This window comes from Salmo salar, chromosome ssa18 (genome assembly GCF_905237065.1).
Source record: "Salmo salar chromosome ssa18, Ssal_v3.1, whole genome shotgun sequence".
Taxonomy (NCBI): Eukaryota; Metazoa; Chordata; class Actinopteri; order Salmoniformes; family Salmonidae; genus Salmo; species Salmo salar.
The window spans coordinates 16,406,510-16,422,725 of NC_059459.1; the positions used below are offsets into that span (position 1 = coordinate 16,406,510).

General features: G+C 43.9%; 1 protein-coding gene across 15 annotated transcripts in view; it reads left to right on the forward strand.

Moving 5' to 3' along the window:
• ndst2a (N-deacetylase/N-sulfotransferase (heparan glucosaminyl) 2a) overlaps positions 1-16,216 on the forward strand; it is a 163,242-nt gene that overhangs the window by 54,503 nt on the left and 92,523 nt on the right. For 11 of the 15 annotated variants that reach the window (XM_014154557.2, XM_045700787.1, XM_045700784.1 and 8 more), the window contains exon 2: positions 5,513-5,548. The gene's annotated coding sequence lies outside the window, so the exon portion shown is untranslated. Of the gene's footprint in view, positions 1-5,512; positions 5,549-11,401; positions 11,507-16,216 lie in introns of all 15 variants that reach the window. The other 4 variants (XM_045700779.1, XM_045700785.1, XM_045700786.1 and 1 more) reach the window with 1 other exon arrangement.

The window sequence follows — 16,216 nt, forward strand, 5'->3', positions numbered from 1 at the left end:
GCCGGGACTGTATATTTCAACAAGACAACGACCCAAAACACTGCTCAAAATCTACCCGGGCATTTATGCAGAGGAACAAGTACAATGTTCTGGAATGGCCATCCCAGTCCCCAGACCTGAATATCATTGAGAATCTGTGGGATGATTTGAAGCGGGCTGTCCATGCTCAGCAACCATCAAACCTAACTGAACTGGAGATGTTTTGGAAGGAGGAATGGTCCAAAATACCTTCATCCAGAATCCAGACACTCATTAGAGGCTATAGGAAGCGTCTAGAGGCTGTTATTTTAGCAAAAGGAGTCTCTACTAAATATTAATGTGATTTTTCTATTGGGGTGCCCAAATTTATGCACCTGTGTAATTTTGTTTTGATGCATATTGCATATTTTCTGTTAATCCAATAAACCTCATTTCACTACTGAAATATTACTGTGTCCATCAGTTATTTGATAGATCAAAATGAAATTGCTGATCCAAACACCCAATTATTTATAAATGGAAATCATGGAAATTGTCAGGGGTGCCCAAACCTTTTCATACGACTGTATATATACACACACACACACACACACACACACACACAAGATGATTGACAAGGCGCTGTTTTGAAGCCGCTGCGCCACCATCTTGGCACTCCGCCATCATTGTAAAAAATGGTTTTGTCTACATTTGTTTTTGTCCCTTTCGACATCTTAATGCATACTTTTATATTATGAGATAAACAAACAAAATACAAATTTAATATAACATTTTCATTAAAATATAGTTGTCTGAAAGTACTGATGTTAGTGGCCCCACTACAATAAAAAAATACTTTAATACATGTCATTTTGTCATTGAAACATTTAAGATACTGTAGAATTCCATTAATTCCTTTGGAGGACTGCTTCTTCTGAGGAGTGCCAATATGGCCGACCAGTGGCTTCAAAGCCTCTCATTGGCCAATACAAAGCATCGGCAATCCATGGTTTATATACATCACTGGTATGAACAGATGCTTGAGGCAATGAGCTAGGAATCTAAGATGTTAGGAGAGGCTACAGGTGCTTGTGAAAACCATGTGTGTTCACACGAGTAGCAAGCTGGGGCATTAGCCTGTCTACTGGAAGGCTTAGCAGCCAGTTACGTATGAGATAGATGGAGAATGTGTAGGGAGGTGGCGGCGAGGGGCAAACTGGGACAGAATGTCTGCTTGGTGAGGGATGGATCAGAGAATAGATGGCCTCAGACTTTAACCGGAGGGGCAGTTTTATCATGTTAAACTGGCTTTGGTGTTGTATCCCTTCTCTCTTTCTGACATTAGCTCTGGCTGCAACTTCACTCTGATCTATAGTGCCCTTCATCACACTGTTAGAAATTGCCATGGAGAAAACGATAGCGATGCACAATATTTATTTACAGCTCTCTCTCTGTGTGTGTGTGTGTGTGTGTGTGTGTGTGTGTTTACAGACTGCAAATGGATTTTCCCTCATTGTGCCTGAACTTTTCTCATTGGCTGTTTTCATTGGAGCTGAGCGTAATGATTTCTGTGCCTGCATTAGCATGAGAGGAAGAGTGCCTGGCTGTCAGCTCAGAGATGTCACCTCATGAACCTTCTGTCCGCCTCCGCTTCTGGATTCTGAAATGAATGCAAAGGGCAGAGGGAAAAAAATCAAATGTCCCCCCTCCCTCCTCTGCTGTGGCCAGTACATGACTATGCTAGTGCTGCTCACTGGCGTAGATAACGGTTAGCCTTAGTTATTCAAATTAAGCTAACATTAACTTCTCTCTCTCCCATGTTTGCCATTCGATTCAAGCTAAGTAGTAGAGGGCTGTCAGACCATTAGGGGAGAGCATTAAATCTGTATCCCCCTGGCCTATGGTGTGGTCTGATTTATTAGGCTTCTGTAATTCACCCTGAGGGCCTCAGGTAGAATCCCGCTCCTGAGTCATTACTAATCTCTAATACCTGCTGCCCGTGTCGGTCTCCCCATCCACCTCCCCCTGTATGTGCCGTATGGCTGCAGAATGGAGCGAGGGAGAGGAGAAAGGCACAGACAATAGGATTAGCAACACCATCCCCAGCCGGGCTGAATGGGATTCTGCTGTCGCACCGTTAATTGGCAGATATAATCATTAAGCCATGAATAAGATTTGCAGCGGCTTTAGTGGGTAAACAATAGGACTAGGAATTGCCAGGGACCTCACTATACGACATTATTAGGAAATGTATTGCGTTTCTCACGATTCTATATGCATTGCCAGTGTTTTCCATTAGCGTCGGCTAATCAGCCGTTTACACACATTTTCAGACGGCTACATTTTCCACTTTGTATTAACTAGGCTACTTTTCATTTATAAGTTTCAATTCGCTAGTCCGTCGAGCCCCCTCCCGCTAGAATGAACCATATGCATCTTCCAGTGGTCTATTGATAGTGTAGTTGCCTGTAAGCCACAAAGTGAGCGATAACAGGGAAACGCAACAGAGAGGAAGAGGCGAAGCCAGAGGTTTCACTCTCCAACATCTGTCCAAAATAAGGCCAATGCATTTTCTATGAGCTTATTGTGGACCTAAGCCTGCCTTCCCGCCTTTGGGACAACAACTCCCATTGTTGGGACGGAGACATGAGCATCTCGTTATTATATACAGAGCTCTGGTTGCAGTTGAACTTCTTTACACTGAGGGAGAGCGAGCATGATGCTCGTGAATTTGCACGTTCCAAGTATTGAGTGGTAACGATGAGCCTAAATCCAATAGCCTAATTATTGTTTTCCGACAAATTTTTTTATATTTTCTGCGTGTTTCAACTGTGTGTTGACTGACAACTGAACAGCAAGTGGTGCCTAGTTCCTTAAAGGCGCCAAATTGACTGAATAAAGTCGATCTCCTATATCCCTTGCCAGCGTGGTTATATAGTGTTTTGGATATAATGACGGCTACGGCACGGTAGAGTCCCTACGCGCAAGTACACACACTTGTGCATTCGGAAAGTATTCATACCCCTTAACTTCTTCCATATTCTGTTACGTTACAGCCCTATTCTAAAATTGCTTAAAAGTGACACAACCCCATAATGAAAAAGTAAAAACTGGTTTTAGAAATGTTTTGATTTGGTAAGACACCCACCTGTCTATATAAGGTCCCACAGTTGACAGTGCATGTCAGAGCAAAAACCAAGCCATGAGGCACAGATCTAGGGAAGGGTACCAAAAAATGTACCCTTCCCCAGATCTGTACCAAAAACAAAAGGCTGGAAAAACAAAACCTTGAATTTATTTTAAGATAATGTGGGCTTTTTACTTCATTTCTGTTTTTAATAAAGTCCATCATTTGAAGACCAAACATTGTGGCAATTCATATCTTGCAGTAAAACTGTAAATAAGACTTTAATCTCAAGAGAAGACCGTTTTATTGTTCTCTTAGACAGTAGTCCTGATCATACACAGTGCCTTTGACTTTTTCCACATTTTCTTCTTACAGCACTTGTCAAAGTCATTCCATGGAGGGCCGAGTGTCTACGGATTTTCACTCCTCCCTTGTACTTGACTGATGAATTAAGGTCACTAATTGGTAAAGAACTCCCCTCACCTCGTTGTCTAGGCCTTAATTGAAAGGGAATACCAAAAACCCGCAGACACTAGGCTCTCCATGGAATGAGTTTGACACCCCTGTGGTACAGCCTGAATTAAAAATAGATTAACCCTCTCGAGTACATTTCTGCGACCACGTGGAAATGTAATTAGCGTGATAACATTTCCACATAAATATCTGTCTGTTTAAGCTTGAGATGGGTTTTTTGCATTTGATGCGTCTCAATCCACCGCATCTGAGGTGACAGGTGGCAGAGCTACAGCTGTGTTTTGTCAGACCACGAGACATCCCGAAAATCAGTCTTCTCATGAAAACGTCTGTAGCATCCAAACGGTTTGGCCTACAAACTATTATGACCATAGATAACAGGATACAGCCAACTAGTGCAAAAATAATTGTGATATTGTCAAAACGATGCAATATTTTGTCAAAAATATCCCAATATTTTACTTTATCGATTCCCTTGGACCGAGAGACTGAAACGGCTATCTCAAGGCCAGCAGACTGTTAAATAGCCATCACTAGCACAGAGAGGTTGCAGCCTACACACAGGCCACTTTAATAAATGGATCACTAGTCACTAAAATAATGTTTACATATCCTGCATTACTCATCTCATATGTGTATATGTACTATCTACTGTATCTGTCTATGCCTCCCTGACATTGCTCGTCCATATATTTATATATTCTTAATTCCATTCTTTTACTTAAGTGTGTGTGTGTGTGTGTGTGTGTGTGTGTGTGTGTGTGTGTGTGTGTGTGTGTATTGGGTGTTTGTTGTGAAATTGTTAGATATTACTTCTTAGATATTGCTACACTGTCGGAACTAGAAGCACAAGCATTTCGCTACATCCGCAATAACATCTGCTAAACATATGTATGTGACCAATAAAATGTGATTTTTGATTTGAACAGCAGTGAGATGATCTTTCATCCGCTTTATTAAGCTGGTGGCTGATCACAGTGTTGGTTTTAGCGCTTTGAAGGGGGCGACGTGTGTGTGACGTGTCATCTTGTGTGTCTTGGTTGGATGTGGGTATAGCTAATAATGGTCCAGCGGTAATGATGGTCATCAGTAATGTGTAATACATATGTAAAGCTGTGTACTGGTGTGTTATTTATCTTTGATAGCTTTAGCAGCAGATAGCAGTGCATTATTTAGCCTCCCAGGAAGATTCCGCTCCATCGTGGGCGACGTGCGCTTGACGTGATGCTTTTATGAAGTAGTAGTGTTTGCTGGAGCAGATGAGGTTTAGTAGCAGGCTACAGCATAACCACTGCCTTCCATAGCACTTAGGACCCCCCCATCCTCCACCACCAATACCCTACCTCCAACTGTGAGCTCTCTCCTTCCTTCCCCTAACAGAGTCCCCAGAGCCCCCTAACCCTGGCTGTCTCATAACTAGCTCTGAAATGGACACCTTTCCAATATTCTTTATTATCACTGATGGTTGTCCTGCCATGGAAGCCAGTTAAAATGATTGAAAAACAGCTTCTGTGGGTCTGGATAGATCAGGACAACCTGCTCTTGGAACAAACTGCACACTACATAGCAAACAGAAAATCACCAGGGAGCGAGAGAGGGAGATGTTGACTCAGGTTGTTGTCTAGGCAAGCAGAGGTCAGGGCTCCTCTCTAGCATCATATCTTCATTTGATGCTGTTAAGCCTGCTTTTCTGTCTTTGTCTCTCATCTCTCTTCTTCTCTGGCTCTGTCGTCCTTGACAACCCTGGGGCTTGCCTTTTCAAACTAGGCTACTGTTAAACACTTTCTTTCATTTAAATAGAAGATACTGCCTTGTATTTGAGAGCTCACTCACTCGCTGAGGTGGGCAGCTCATATTAATGTAGGTGAGAGTAGTTGGTGAGAGTAGCATTTGTGTGGCTGTGAGTTGGATCCTTTAATGAATCCTGTCTCTCTCGTTCTCTCCTCTCTGCAGGCCCTCGTCTTGCGTCAGACTGCTGCACACGCTGAGGTAAGGTGCTCTTCAAAGACCAACTGGGTGTTGTGTGTGTGTGTGTGTGTACCCTCCTTTGTCTATGTGTGAATTAGCGAATGTGTAGGTGTCCTAGGATGATTAACTTTAACATTTGCATTTGTCATGTGGCTGGTTCTATGATTGGTGCACTTGTGGACCCAGCTCACAGTAGCTCACATTGACTGAATTATGGATGGGCATTTGAAGTAATTACACTATTCGAATAGTAATTATTATTCTACGATTTTTTTGTTGTTGTAACTTTGTTTAAACTTGAGACGCTTGCTGCGCAGCCTGCTTGACTCGGTGCCCTGTCCGACTCTGTGTGTGCAGCAGAAGGGTAGTAGTGGTTAGGGGCCGGTGTCAAGGGAGAGCGAGGAAAAACTAGCCACTGACTTGCGCTAGTTAGGTTATCTATGGCATTCACAAGTTTGTCTATCATCCTATCTGGCTGTGCCTGTCTTTCACTGCATCAAATCGATGTAAAGAAGCTAGCTAAGATAGCACAAACTATTTTGCTGCACTCCCCGTCGTTGTCTACAAGAAGTCCATTCATTTTAAATACACTAGCTGTCAGTTTCTCACTGTAGCCTACTCCTTCTCATTTAGCTGACTTAATTACGTAATTTTAATTACAGAATTCCCACAATAACAAACGGCATGAATGAAACGTGTGTAGGCTTTACAGTATGGCTTCTTATGGGCACACCTCAGAAAAACTACATTCAAAAGTGTTTTTATTAAATTAAGAATTTAAAATGTCATGTTATTTTCTTGTGTGTAGCCATGTCACATAGATCATTATAACTGAGACCAAGCCTTTTCATTATCAAATATCACATTTTAAGGGGGGATGTAGCCAGTCAAGATGGTGCAGCTGGAGAACTTTTTGAGATTCTGAGGGCCCATGCCAAATCTTTTCAGCCTCTTGAGGGGGAAGAGGCACTGGCCTGCCCACTTTACAACTGTTGGTGTGTGTGGACCATGATAATTCCTTAGTGATGTGGACACTGAGGAAGTTGAAGCTCTCGACCCGCTCCACTACAGCCCTGTGGATGGGCAGGGTCATGTAATTGAAATTGTAATATTTTCAGTGTTTTTATAATTGGCTACTTATTAGGCCATATATCGATGTGTGCACTATGTTCTCTGATTCTCTGCTGGGCGCGCAATATCAAGTGCGCCTGTAGGCTTTTTAGTGTGGTCTCAATCAAATGATCCATAGGCTGTACTCGGAGAATGCTCGGAGAAGCACCGAGCTAAGTTGTATTTCTAAGATAGCTGCTGGGATGGTGTAAATTAAAATTAGGCTGCATTACACACTGCAAAGGATAATCCAACCCTGAGCTCATGCCTGCTCAGTTCTTGCTGCTTAAAACCTTTGTTGTTGTTGTTGTGCTGCCTAACCAAAGCTATGCTGTGCTGTGTAGGCCTACAGTGGCAGTTTAGGAGGGCTTCTTCCGATTAGACCTAGTCCAAAAAATGATATACCTTGCGCGCGGACTCCCTATGTTCTGTTCAGTTTGAGAAGGAGAGCTTGAAGATGAGGAGGACCAGAGGTCAACTTTGAAAGCTTGCTACTGCTAGAGTTGATTTGAATAAAAATGATGTTTCTTACCCATGATGTGTTTGTCAGAGCTATTGACCACACAATAAGCCAGATTTGAGTAACTTCCATTGTGGAGCTGAAACCCGAAGCAGCAGTCACAGCACAATCGATCGGAAATGTATGCGAGGTTATGCCATAGGCCTACCTTTTTTTATTAAAGAAAAGCACAAGCCGTTTGAATTTATTTTATTTAACCATTAACGAGGCAAGTAAGTTAAGAACACATTCTTATTTTACAATGACTGCCTACCCCGGCCAAACCCTCCCATAACCCGGACCACGCTGGGCCAATTGTGTGCCGCCCTATGGGACTCCCGATCATGGCCGGTTGTGATACAGCCCGGGATCGAACCAGGGTCTGTAGTGACGCCTCTAGTACTGAGATGCAGTGCCTTAGACCTCTGTGCCACTCAGGAGCCACAAGCCTACCCATTATTAACTGAAGATTTTATTGAAAATAAAACCTGTTCAATTTTTATAAAGTGATCTACAGTATGACAGCGCTTTGGTCCATGATGCTTTATACTTAAACAAGCTGTGAAATACCCAGGAAAGACGTGATTGATTGCGTATGGGGATATCATTGTTTCGCTTCTTTGAATTTCAGAGGCTGAGATACAACATATAGCAGAGGAGACAAAACATTTTACTTTGCTTGGGAAGTCATCAAACTCTGTCACTATCAATTGATTAAGCTATTCACTTTCTGTACAATAGAATGTTTAAACCCATACATCTTTTAGGGAAACACTGTGACCTTCTCTCGTTGGGTTAAGATATGGAAGAAGAGTAGCCAGCAGTAAAGCTTACATTTTTCTGTGTCGGTAGGCTTGCGGTCTGAGGTGGAAAGGTAGGCCTAACTCTTGAAAGTACCATGCTCCGATTCCTAATGATGTCTCAGATTAAATGATTTGCAAACAGGGACAGTTTCATTGCAAACAAGACACACTGGTACGGCATTGGAGAAATATGTTAAAATGAACACAGGCATAACTCTGTCCATTCTTAGCCTGTAATTTCAGTAATTTGTTTTATTAAAAAAGATTCTGCTAATATGTAAACTGACATTGAATTGGATACCTTTTTAATAAAAGGCTTTTTTTCTTGGACCAGCAAATATCATGATAGGTTCATGCAATGCTTTTACTATAAAGGTCTTTCCACCCCTACTCTTGTCCACGGTCTGTGAACCCACAACGTTCTGGCTCGCAGCCCTGTGCGCTATCAAAGTTCCTACGTTGCCATGTAATGCTTACAGGAAGAACACTTTTCTGAAACGGCATATCAAAGGTTCTGGTCTGTCAACTTTCCAAATGTCATCAAAACAAAGTACGCTAGACAAGGTGAGATCTTTTTGTGTCAAATTTTATTATGTGACAAATGGTGGTGGAAACTATTATTGATTTATAATAACCATCATATCGAAATAAACACGATGACATGTTGTGTGGTCCTCCCACTACGACTCGGGGAAAACATGCAGTTTATTAGGCTACAGATGAAATACGTTATGATGATCTTCACTGGGTGGTGAACGTGCACAGTGATGAGCTTGATGCTACTTTCCAATAAATATCGAGGGTCTTATGCTGGTGACATGATGATTGATGATGGGCTGCCGTTTGACATTTTAAAAATAATCTCGCTATTTTGTCCATAATAATTTCATAATGTAGGCTATACCTGCACTGTATCTGTGAGCTGTTGGCTAGAGTGAGCATGCCAATACCAGACTGGGCACATTCTCTATATAATGCAAACATTCTTTGGACAAAACCATCAGTAGAGATGAAAATGCGATGAAACCCCATTTAACTTAACATTTAACTTTTTTTTATGTGCACTACGTGATCACGCACAGACTTATCTGCAACAAGTCAATTTGATAGAAAATCTTTGGTGGAAAATTTGCATATTTAATTTACGCAGATAATTTTTTTGCGTAAAACTCTGTCGCCAATTGGATGGAAACCTAGCTAGTAAGGTACTTAATCTTTACCGAGAAATGATTTGATATTGAGATTAAAACAGCTGTATTGTACAATGTTGTTGTGTAACAATCAAAGGTCACACATTTCATGTCTGTGTTACCTTTGGTTTCTCTCCAGCTGTCTTTTTCTCTATTCTCCTTGTATTCCTTCCTTCCTTCCTTCCTTCCTTCCTTCCTTCCTTCCTTCCTTCCTTCCTTCCTTCCTTCCTTCCTTCCTTCCTTCCTTCCTTCCTTCCTTCCTTCCTTCCTTCCTTCCTTCCTTCCTTCCTTCCTTCCTTCCTTCCTTCCTTCCTTCCTTTCTTCCTAGCGATGAATGATTCATTTAAATCCTCCAGGTAAGGGTTCATTTTGATGCTCCTGCCCTGGGTCTCCTCCTCCCACCTGTTCAGATCACAGTACCCAGCCTAGAGGCCCCTTTCTCTGGCCCTGGAAACCCAGGAGCTCTGCCTCTTTACCACCCACTCAACCACCCACCTACGGCTGACAGTTCTGGCGCTCACTCCCCACCGCTCGCTCTCTCTCGCTCTCCCCCTTTCTCTCTCTCTCTCTCTCTGCCTGCCGGTGGCGGGGGTGGTGTACTAATGTGCTTCTATAATTCACTGTTAGTTTGGGCAAGGCATGTTCACCCAGCACCTCCACCCCCGAGCGCCCGCAGTGATGCATCTGTGAGCGATTCTCCAATGAAAAATAAATGAAATCGGAGGGGTAAAGGAAAGGGGGGGAGAGAACAACAGGAAAACTGATTAATTATATTTATTCTGGTGAACTGTGCAGTGAGCAGCAGGCCAACCTGTGTGTTTATGTGTATGCGCGCAAGATTGTGTGCTAGCGAGTGCATATCATAAGTATTCACCTCCCTTGGATTCCTACACATTTTTATTGTTACAAAGTATGATTTAAAATGGATGACTTTTTCTTTTTTTTTTGCAACGATCTACACAAAATACAAAAAAAAAAAGATGTATAGTACAAATCTAATATACCTTAAATAAGTATTCACCCCCTGAGTCAATACACCTTTGGCAATGATCTTCAAGCTCTGTCAAGGTGTTGGGGATCATGGCTAGATAGCCATTTTAAAGTATTGCTATTACATTTGTAAAAACAGGAGCTTGGCCACTTAATAATGTTCACGGTCTTCTTGGTAAGGAACTCCAGTGTAGATTTGGCCCTGTGTTGTAGGTTATTGTCTTGCTTAAAGCTGAATTCATCTCCCAGTGCCTGGTGTAAAGCAGTCTGAACCAGGGTTTCCTCTAGGATTTAGCCTGTGCTTAGCTCTATCCTATTTCTTTATATCCTGAAAAACTCCCCAGTCTTTGCCGATGTCAAGCATGCCCACACCATGATTCAGCCACCACCATGCTTGAAAATAAGGAAGCAGTTACTCAGTGACGTGATGTTGGATTAGCCCCAAACTTTAAGGCTTTGCATTTAGGCCAAAAAGTGTATACCTTTGCCATGAATTTTTTTCCTTCACTATTACTTTAGTGCCTTGTTGCATACAGGATGCATGTTTAGGAATATCCTGATGTATTTTTTTATTCTTCTTCTTTACTCTGTAATTTAGGTCATTATTGTGGAGTCACTACGCTGTTGTTGATCCATCCTCAGTGTTCTCCCATCACAGCCATTGAACTTGTTTTAATATCACCAATGGCCTCCTGGTGACATCGCTAAGCAGTTTCCTTCATGTCTTGCAGCTCAGTTCAGAAGGACGACTATTTTTGTTGTGTCTGGGTGGTTTAATACATCACCCACAGGATAATTATTAACTTGACCATGCTGGAAGATATTTTCAATGTCTGGTAGATGGGTTACAATAACACAATCTCTGCCCTTTTTAAGAGGGTTTTTCCAAAAGCTCCCCGGTCTTTGTAGTTGAATCTGCTTGAAATGCAATACTTGACTGAGAGACCTTAGATGTTGTTTGCATGGAGGAAAGAGAAAAGGGTAAGAAATGTCAGCCCCTATTAAGTCCATGTAGCCTGTTATGTGATTTGTTAAGCCAAATGTTACTCCTGAACTAATTTAGGCTTGCCTAAACAAAGGGGTGAATACTTACGCAGCTATATTTTTGTTATTTAATTTGTAAAAAGATGTCATTTTCTTTTCACTTTGACATGGAGTATTTTGTGTAGGTCAATGACCAAAAAATAACAATTCACATCTATTTCATCCCACTTTGTAACGCAACAATTAGTGAAAACATGAGGGTGAATACTTCTGATACCCTGTGTCTGTGTGTTCTCAGTCTGGTCCATCACATCCTAGAGGTTATCATCTGCAGAGCCCTGTAAGCATGGTTTGTGTGACAGAGTGCAGGGTGGGGTGAGGATGCGGAGGCTGGATGGAGAAGGTAATTGAGGAGCTGAAAATGGATTTCTGTAACACAAGCTGTTATACATTTGAATGTATTTTGATCCCCATGCTCAGTCACAGACTGAAGGGTGACCTCCAGCTCTCCATCTCTCTTTTCCTGCTCCTTCTCCCTCTCTCGCTCCATCTCTCTCTCTCTCTGGGTGCTGCCTTCCCTGTTTACTCTAGCCCTTGGCACTATAAGGGGGGCTTCACACCTGCCACTACCCTCTGCATACTAATGACAGGCTCAATACGAGAGGGAGATGTGTGTACACACTCACTCACAAACATGCTCATACACAATCACTTTCATTCCATACTCGCCGTATTGCCAATTAGAAAGACTGCAAGACTTAAAGAGATGTACAGTACAGCCACACACTCGCTCATTGTCACACCTGCATATATGCACACATACAATCTGTGTGCACACAATGTCTTTCTGACATCTACACTGTCTGGCATATACACAGTGGTTTAGTGCACACGCATGAACCCACACAACTCCCTCTTTTTCTCTCCTGTCTTACTGTCTCCCTACCTTCCTGTCTGTCTCTCTCCCTCTTCTGTCTCTCCCTACCCTCTTCTGTTCTCCCTATTGTTTCCATATGGTTGGGTGCTAATAAGCCTGGTGGCTAAGCTGGTGTCGTCCTTGAGCCGCGAGGCGGGTCATGTCCATCTGTCCCAGACTGCTAATTGGCTGACGGGATTGGCCATTCCCTGGACAGCACCCTGATCACAGTACCTCAGGGCCCAGGCCTGCCCTGAGCACCCATCACCCCCAATGATCCCCATTGATCACGAACACCTGGGGAGCACTAAGCCCGGCCCAGGCTTCCTTTTGCTAAATTATAGTGCTCTTCTCAGAATCAGTCCACAGGGTGATGAAGTGTGGGGGAGGAAGGGAGGCTGCAGCTGCTGGACAGATGGGATAGCTGATGATACATCTGTGACAGGGGGAGGAGGAAGGTGAAGGGTGGAGTGAATGAAACTGAGTGTGTTTGTGAGTGAGCGTGAATGTGTTTAGGACTTTAAGTGTTTTGTCTTTTGGGGGTGTATGGTTTGTAGATAAGATAAAAGGCGGGGTAGAGGAAGGATGTGTCAAGTTTTATTGAGTCTGGTATTTGAGAATTAGCCTAAGTGGCTAATTAGCACTGTGTTATGTCTGCAGTTATGTAATGTGTTATGATATCATACTAATATAGCTAATGGCAAATGTCATGTCTCACCATCTCTTACGCAGCTCACACTGTCTGTTTCCCTGCAGACCCCTACTCCACTGAGGCCTGGCTGTGTCTCGGCTCATTCTAAGTTATTTAAAGGATGCCTCTGCTTCCCCCAGTCTCTCAGCTCTAACTCACCCGTCTCTCAGATACTCTGGCTGATGAAGTGCGATTTCTTTTTAGATTTTTTTTTTAAAGGGGGCTTGGGTCAGAATCCGAATGAAACTACTTCCCCTCCGGTGTTTTCTCTTCTTCTCCTGTACGAATGTACGAAGTGCTCCCTGCGTCAAAACATTTCTACCCCTGCCCTTCCTGAGCAGATGTTTGCTGAATTAATCTCCCCGCATTCCGTGATTAATTGGCCGAGTTAAATGGGAGGTGTGTTCCGTGTAATGGATTTTCTGTATGCTGTCCAAAGTGCCGGCAAGAGAAACCGAGGGAACGGGAAAGAGGGGGAAAGAGAGAAAGGTAAACAGGAGGGAGAAAGCCAAACTAGCTGTAAGCGACAGTCCGTCCGTCAGTCTCTCAGGATTGGAGCCGTGCTGCTGCCTGCCACTAACTGCACAACCTGACATTGCCCCAGGGGCTTCATTTGGCCTGCTGCTGCAGATGTGATGTCATAGCTGGAGCCCCATTGTATAGGTGGGGAATTTGAGTAGTTGATATGGTGTGTTGGAGATTTGGGTGAAGCAACACTGAGCCAACTGGTGTTGGACTGACGTGCACACACTTAGTCCTCAGAGAGGAGAGCTGGGACTCCCACTGTATAGTGTGTGTGTGTCTGTGTGTTTTGAAACAGTAAACAGGTGTGGCCATTTGGCTGTGTGTATTAGGTGTTAGTGTGTCTTAGAGAGCGTGTTAGTGACTGCCAGGCAGGGGGTAATTAGCCAGATCGCTGTGTGTGCAGCTAGGAGGAATACTAACAGCCAGCGTGCTAGGCGAGTGGTCACTGATGGATGGGGCCTAACGGACAGCCGGGGCCAGAGCCGGCGGTCTGGAGGAGTAACCTCGTCCTCACAGCGCATTTATATCACTTTCACCACCTCTGCAGGGGCTATGGCCTGCTTCATAAGTAGGCACCACAGGATACACATCCCCAGCCCTCCCGGTCATTGTATGTGAGGAAGTAGTATTTAATTGCTTTGCTGAGGAATTCGGAGCAACCAAGAGAGAAGGAAGCGAAAGGAAGGAAGAGTGAGAGAGAGTGCGGATATGAAGTATGATTCACCCCTCTCAGGGCTGTTGCAGTGCAGATGCCCATGTCTAGGACGTGGTGGCTGCCTTCAAACAGCCTTTCTCTTCCTCCCTCCATATCTCCCTTTATTTCTCTCTCTACCTCCTCCTCTCTCTCGGGGGTCAAGGCCGTGTACAGGGCGTCACCGTGGGCCAGACGCTCTCTCAGCTGTCAGTAGACATGCTGGCAGAGACGCAGGCAGGCCAGGGAGGAGGCTGCGGTCACTGGGCTAAATGAGAGGAGGGAGGCCAATCTGTCCACATCACTTAATAACTCGGAGCATGCGCAAAACAGCTGGCAGGCATAGTCACGGTAATTTTCAACCTCTCCCAGTCTGTAACCCCCCCCATGTTTTAAGATGACCACCATCATTCCTGTCCCCAAGAACTCTGAGGCTTCATGCCACAATGACTACCACCCTGTAGCATTCACTTCTGTAATCATGAAGTGCTTTGAGAGGCTTGTTATGGCACACATTAACGCCACCATCCCAGCCACCCTAGACCTACTCCAATTAGCATACCACCCCAACAGATCCCTAGATGACGCAACTTAAATTTCTCTCCACACTGCCCTCACCCACCTAGATAAGAGGAATAACTATGTGAGAATGGTGTTCATTGACTACAGCTCAGCGTTCAACACCATAGTTCCCTCCAAGCTAGGGACCTGGGACTGAACCCCTCCCTCTGCAACTGGATTCTGAACTTCCTGATGGGCCGGACCCAGGTAGTGAGGGTAGGCGACATCACCTCAGCCAGACTGACCCTCAACACAAAAGGGCCCCACAGGGGTGTGTGCTTAGTCCCCTCCTGTACTCCCTGTTCACCCACGACTGTGTGGCCATGCACAACTCCAACGCCATCATCACTGACGACCGGTGACGATGAGTCAACCTACAGGGAGGAGGTCAGTGACCTGGCAGTGTGGTGCCAGAACAACAGCGTCTCCCTTAACGTCAGTAAAACCAAGGAGCTGATCGTTGACTACGGGTGGGGAGGGGCGAGCACGCCCCTAACCACATCGACGGGGCTTCAGTGGAGCAGGTTAAGAGCTTCAAGTTCCTCGGTGTCCAAATCACTAAGAACTTAAAATGGTCCGAACACGCGCACAGTCGTGAAGAAGGTGCGACAGAGCCTCTTTCCCCCCCCCCTCAGGAAGTTGAAAAAGTTTTGTATCGGCCCTCAAACGTTCTACAGCTGTACCGTTGAGATTATTTTGACTGGCTGCATTGCTGCCTGGTATGGGAATAACACCACCCTCAATCGCATTGCGCTACAGAGGGTGGTGCGGACAGCCAGTACATCACTGGGTCCGAGCTCCCTGCCATCCATGACATCTATATCAGGCAGTGTGGTAGGAAGGCCTGGAAGATAGTTAAGACTCTAACCACCCAAGCCATAGACTATTCTCTCTGCTTCCGCACTGCAAGCGGTACCGGTGCATCTAGTCTGGCACCATCAGGCTCTTGAACAGCTTCTATTCCCAAGCAATAAGACTGATAAATAGCTACATGGACTATCTGAGTTAAACTTGTATCCTCATTGACCTTTATTTTTTAACTGTCTCTCTGCGCACACACACACACACACACACACACACACAATATGCACATACATTTATTCTGACTCTACACACTCCTCACCCACTGACATACAAGCTGCTGCTGTTCTGTTTATCTTATATCCTGATGCCTAGTCACCTTACCCCTATACATATCTAACTCCAACATCCCTGCACATTGTAAATATGGTATTGAAACTGACCCTGTATATAGTAATGCTTACTTATTGTGTTCTTCATATTTCTGCTTATTTCTTGTTTTTTTTTCTCATCTATTATCTATTGGTTATTGCATTGTTGGGTTTTGAGTTTTCATGAAAGGCATTTCACTGTACTTGTGCAAGTGACATTAAAACTTGAAATTTAACTAGGTCTCTGTTATTGGTTGTCCAAGAGTATTCTGTTATTTCGACCAATCAATTGGTAGAAATGTTAAAACGCTTATTTTTCCATATATAGAAACATTCAGTGTTTTAATCAAATCAACTATATTCACTGAGCTTGTCTGATGCTTTAAGCACACGGTTTGATTAAATAATTAAGACACACAAATGACTAGAGGGAGTCCGACCAGCAATTGATTTGATTGTGCCGGGCCGTGTAAGTAAATAAATAAATAAATACATTTAAAAAGACAGTCGCTGTGTGACTAGCACCTGTATTCTCTCTCTCCTCCCTGCTGCAGCGA